Raw genomic sequence first — 6341 nt, forward strand, 5'->3', positions numbered from 1 at the left:
GTGATCCTGACAAATCCACGGTAATATTTTGCAATTTATTATTTTCTTTTTTATTGTCTTTGTTCCAAATCTTACCACAACTTAAAAAAAAAGATTTTATTTATTTTTAGAGAGAGGGGAAGGGAGGGATAAAGAGAGGCAGAGAAACATCGATGTGTGAGAGAAACATCGATTGGTTGCTTCAACCAGGGACCTGGCCTGAAACCTAGGCATGTACCCTGGTGGGAACAAAACCAGTGACCTTTCAGTTTGAAGGCAGGCCCTCAATCCACTGAACCACACACACCAGTCAGGGTTACCACAACTTTTGAATTTATTTCTTTTTTTAGAAGAATAATTTGTTCATCCTACTTAAAATGATTATTCCTCAAATAGTCATTATTTTAGGAAGGATTCGTAAATGCTCACCATTTTATAAGCATAGTGTCATTGAGAGAACACAGCCAGACATGTTTCCTTAAACTTTACCTTGACATTTTTCAATATTTGTAAGCAAACTTGACTCAAAATGTATTCAATGGCTTATGTAAATGCTTTACATAATTTATTACATGTGAGGAAAAGAATTTGTCTATTCACTTTGTCTAACAATTTTTGTTGTTTCAATTTTGTTTTGTTTTTGCTAGAGGACACTTTCCCTTTACCTAGCACTTACTTTTTTTTTTATTTACTTTTCAATTACGGTTGACATACATTGTTATATTAGTTTCAGGTGTACAACATAGTCATTAGACATTTATATACCTTACAAATTGATCACCCCAATAAGTCTAATTACCATCTGACACTACACATAGTTATTACAATATTATTGATGATATTCCCTATGCTATTCCTTATGTTGTACTTGACCTCCCTGTGACTCTTTCTTTTTGACATTCAAATTCATTCAGTTTCATTAATGAAAATAATATTAAGTTCAAACATAGCCAAATAAAGCATGACAAACCCACTGTGTGACCATTTGTCAAAATACACATGACAAACATTCAATAAGTGTTCCTGCTCTGATATAATCTGAGAGCTGCCCCTCTGTGACTACTTTCATAACTGAAATCTTACCACTTTCCACAACATGGATGGACCTAGAGGGTATTATGTTAAGTGAAATACACCAGACAAAGACATGACATATACTGGATGATTTCACTTATATATGGAATCTAAAAATCAAAATCAACAAACAAAACAGAAACAAACTCATAGATACAGAGAGCAAACTGATAGTCACCAGATGGGAGGGATGTTGGGGCAATGGGTGGAAAAAGTGAAATGGATTAATACTTTAATTAATAGATTTTTAATTTTCAAGATGTTTAGGCATTCTGCTTTTAATTTATATGACCTGTTTCATTTGTCTGTTTTTCGTATTTTTTTCCTTAAAAAATATTTTTTTTTCATTTTTCTCCATAGGCATACAAAGCACACTTATTCTACACTTTTGGCTTGACAGTTCCATAAAATTCCACTAGGAATGAAATTATCTTGCAGTTGTTCAGTTCTGGCTGGGTCACCTCCACAGCATTAGAATTCCCCGTGTGTTTTAAAATTTGGTTTTGCAGCTCTGACTGGTGTGGCTCAGCTGATTGGTCATCATACTTTAAAGCAAAAGGTCTCCAGTTAGATTGCCGGTCAGAGCACATGCCTGGGTTGTGGGTTCGGTCCCAGTTGGGGTGCTAGAGGCAACTGATTTATATTTCTCTCTCACATTGATGCTTCCCTTCCTCTCTTTCTCCCTCCTTTCCCCTCTCTCTAAAAATAAATAAAATCTTTTAAAATTTTTGGTTTTGCAACCTCATTTTGAATGGTATTTTCTCCTGCTATTTTTCTTCACACTTCTCTGTCTAGTGGTCTTGAAGCTTCATTCTCTCAACTTCCTAAGCCCTGCTTCCAAACCCGATTCTTATATGGCATTGCAGAACACCTGCCCTAGGTCTCAGCAGGAATATGACATTAGGTCCCAGATGAGGGATATTCGGTGCAGTTCCTCAGACACAGGCTATATTTGGTCTCTGGTTTTTGAAGCACTCTACAAGGCCATTCCCCCAGCAGTGGGTGGCTGCAGATTTCCAAACTCCTTTCAACAGAAGGAGCCTTACTTAGCCCATTTACAACTGTTTCCATGGAACAACTTCAGTTTTCCTTCTCTGAATTCCCAACTGCCAGTGAGGTTTTTACTGATTATATCTTATTCCCTCTACTGTCACACAGGAGTTATGTCTCTAACCAGGAAAATTTTATCTCCCAAATATTAATAGGTAATTATTTCAGATACAGATATTTATAACTTTTTTATAATTTATAAAGTTCCCCTTTTCATTATGGCTGCAAGGAAGGTCCGGATTTTATGCTCAAAAATAGGCACTCTGTTGACCCTTCTGATTGGCATGTGCTTCCTCCAGCCTCTTTTGACTCTTATGAGTGTCATTGTAAATATCTCCTCCTTCCCCTTTTGACTAATCCATCTCCACACTTTCTAGGTGAAATAAAATCTAAGTACTTTAAATCATGCAAATAAATTCTATTTTTTTCACTTGTGTTATTAATTTTCCACTTAATAGGTCTTTACTGCTAAGACTTGAGTCCATGACATGTTTTATTTTTTGGCCTATGACTAGCACCATCTGGTCTATCTGTTCTTAATCTTTTCCCTACTTTCTCCTGTTCCCACCAAAATTCAGTCACTGAGGACATTTTTCTTTCCCATTATATTACTGTTGCTGCCACCTCCTGTATCATACACTGTCTCATAAGATTTTGCAGTGTGTTGTAAGCAGTTATTTCTTCAGCTTGTGCCTACCTTTGCTGTCTCTTCTTTGTCCTATTTATAGCATCCCCTTGGCTTCATTTCCTCTTCTTTACAACACCTGTAGTCCTTCTTAACAATATAACCTTTATGGGGCTTGTCCATAAAGTATCCAGCCATGTACAACGAAAAAGAGACATTTTTTGAAGACGATACAAGAAACATTTTACATAGGAATAGGACAATGACACCTCAGTCCCCGTCAAAGGAGGTACCTTGGGACCTCACATAATTCTCCCAATCACCATCAGTAGTCCCATCATATTTTCCTGAACCTCATTGATGGTTTGAAATCTCTTCCCTTTCAAAGGTGATTTTAGTTTTGGGAAAAGACAGAAGTCACAGGGCACCAAATCTGGGCTGTAGCGGGGCTGAGTCACCTGGGTGATTTGGTGTTCCACCAAGAAACTCTACATGAGATGTGGTGAATGAGCAGGGCACATTGTCATGATGAGGCTACCAATCACCAGTTGTCCATAGCTGTGGCTTTCTGAATCATCCAAATAGTTTCTGCAGAGGAATGTTCAAGCTTAACACAAAACTTGACACAGATTTGTTGCTCAACTCATTCAGTCATTTTGAATGCCATGAGCACACAGTACATATGCTCACTCAACAGCATCTACTGTCCCCATTGACTAGTACAGTGAAGTTGTAATTGTTCACATGTGCACATTCCAGTCCACTCCCCTTGGCTTCCAAGTTACATCAATGTCATGCAAACTCTGCTCATTATATTAACAATGGCTGGACTTTTATATTATTATGATTTTCTGAAGTTACAGATTACATTGTAGTGATTTAGTTTGTTAATTCTACTGAATAGTTCTATGTAACTTAAATAAAGCATTAAAAATATTCCCTTAACCCCCTCTGCCCCAACCAAAAATATGATTAAGTAATTATATCTCTGTGTATGTTTCCTAAAGTCATTTCAGGATGATGTAACATAATAAATTTAGCAGAAAAAGAACTCTAATTAAGCATAGTGTTCCAAAATTATTACTTAGTGCAGAACATAGCATGTACTAAATTATGTTGAGGAATGAAACTAAAGGAGCTATCATAAGGAAATAAAGCGGAGTCCTGTAAAATTAAAGACCCTGCTTTTCACAGAAATTGTTTAGAAGTTGTTAGACTAGGAGTGTGGAAGAAAATTGCAAAGTCTCTTTAGTCATGGTTGTATTCACTGACATGCTTCAACTTGGTAATAAATCAGCTTGGGAACTTTTTACATAAAGAGATGTCACTATAAATTAGTTTTTACATTTTATCTTAAGTAGTATCATCATAAAATATTTAATCAAGACACTAAAACTGTCAAAGTAGGTAGATAATTTGAGGCCTAGAGTTTTAAAAAATCCAATTCTTTCAAGTTGGGATTTTTCCTTGAATATAAATTTTGACCTGTGAATTTACTAGAACTTATAATTTACCAGAAATTATAACTATCAAACAAATGTTTGGCAATCATCAATGCTAATTAAATACTTTGTTAAAAACTAACAAGAGCAGACTAAATTTAAAGAAAATAATACACCAAAATGCTATGTCCTATTTTGCTCTGCCACATAAAGAAGATATTCTCACTATAAAGCTGGGTTGTTTTTCTTTTAGTTATCTATCTTTCCATAGATTTCTCAATTATATCATGGCTTGTAATAATAATAATAATAATAATAATAATACCTCACATGGAAGATTCGTATGATTTTTGCCACACCCTTATTAGGCAGGTTAAGAAACAGGTAAAGAAACTGAAGCCTTGATGGGTCACTGGGTGCCCCTTTTGTCCTGGCCTCTTAAACTTCAGAGGCAGTAAGAGTTCATCTTTTGGCTGCTTGCCAGGATTATCATCTTTCCAGTTGCAGGTGCTTGTTTTCATTTTCACTGGCTCTTTTACCCACAGTCTGTTCCAGTTACCTGTTGCTTGCCTCATGCTCTTCTTGCCTTGGTGACTGATTTAGCTGTGCAGTCTGATATTGACCTTTGACTTTGCTCGTTGCCTCCATGCAAGGGCAGAGGACAAGAGAGCCACCTCCTACCATTTGCCCCAGTCCCTCTGGCCTGTTTAAGTCAGGCCAGCTCTGTCCATTCCCCAAGCACAAGAAGGAGATCAGACACCCACCTGGGAAGGAATGGTATCCAGATGATAACTCAAGTGAAAGCACTTTTTGTAAATGCCATTCAAACTGTTGAAGATGACAACCATCACAAGCTCTTGACTATTACCAGGCTGGCTACATTGACCACAAAAATGATTATTATAAAGGCAGGCCTGGGAATTCTTCTTACTATTTAAAACTGAAGTAATAAATTCCCCAGGTATAGACTTCAAACAACATCTGTTGACTTAATTAGAGAAGAAATATTTCAAGGATGAATTCTTTTCCTAAACTTGGTTGTCTTTTCAACAGATGATACATCTGTAACAATAGGTAGGGAGCAGATGTGTGATGGTCTGAGTCTTAGCTTGTATTTGGCAAAACTCTGACTACAGAGTGAAGCCATTAGAGATGTTGTCAGTAAGATTGATGATGTTACGCATTTTGAAATTGTCCTTGACGTATTACATAAAATATACAATTCTTCTCCAAAGACACATCATGAATTATAGCAAAATGTAACACATAATACAACCTTTTTCAGGGGCAAGGATTGTATTAGTTTAGTGAGGCACATTCAGATTGACTTAAGACAGATTCTGAAATAATTCTACTAAATATGTCCTTGTAAACAGTTCAGAGTAAGGTGAGAGGAGAAGCATCAAAGAACTGAGAAGGGGTTATTTAAATAACACATGAAACTTTCCCGTGTAGGGATCCCCTTTCTATGTTGAGTGGGGACCTGGTGTGTTGCAGAAGTTGGGCCTTGCAGAAGGAGGTCACAAGGACTTTGAGAAGATGATGGATAATAAACCAGCATCCTGAATGCCAGTCCAACATGTTGACCCATGCTTCTTAAGTAGGAGTGCATTTGCCTTGTGCTTAAGAAGAAGACAGAGGCATATCATCCTAGACAGATTGGGTCAAGTTTCTCACCTCCCCTGTCCCCAATGATAAATAATTTAAAATAATTTTTTATATTAAAACAGAAACAGGTAGAAAATGAAGTATAATTTTAAATACCCACAGATTTTTTTAAAAAGGAGAATAAGAAATCAAAGATCATGTTGCACATTTATTGATCACTCTTCCAACTAATGGTATGCCTCTACCTGCCTTTGACTTAAAGATACTTACATAGACATGCTGGGAAAAATACAGTAGTTCTCCTTATCTGCAAGATCCTAAATTCCAAGACCCTCAGTGGATGCCTGGACCTGCAGATAATACTAAACCCTTGATATACAGATGGTCCCTGGCTTACGATTTTTTAGTTTTATGATGGTGTGAAAGTAATATGCATTCAGTAGAAACTATACTTCGAACTTTGAATTTTGGTCTTTTCTCAGTCCAGTGATATGCAGTGCAATACTCTCTCATGTTGCTTGGGCACAGCCAGTGAGCTAGAGCTCCCAGTCAGACATGTGATC

This window comes from Pteronotus mesoamericanus, unplaced genomic scaffold (assembly GCF_021234165.1).
Source record: "Pteronotus mesoamericanus isolate MK-2021 breed Mesoamerican mustached bat unplaced genomic scaffold, CSHL_Meso_final contig_20, whole genome shotgun sequence".
NCBI lineage: Eukaryota > Metazoa > Chordata > Mammalia > Chiroptera > Mormoopidae > Pteronotus > Pteronotus mesoamericanus.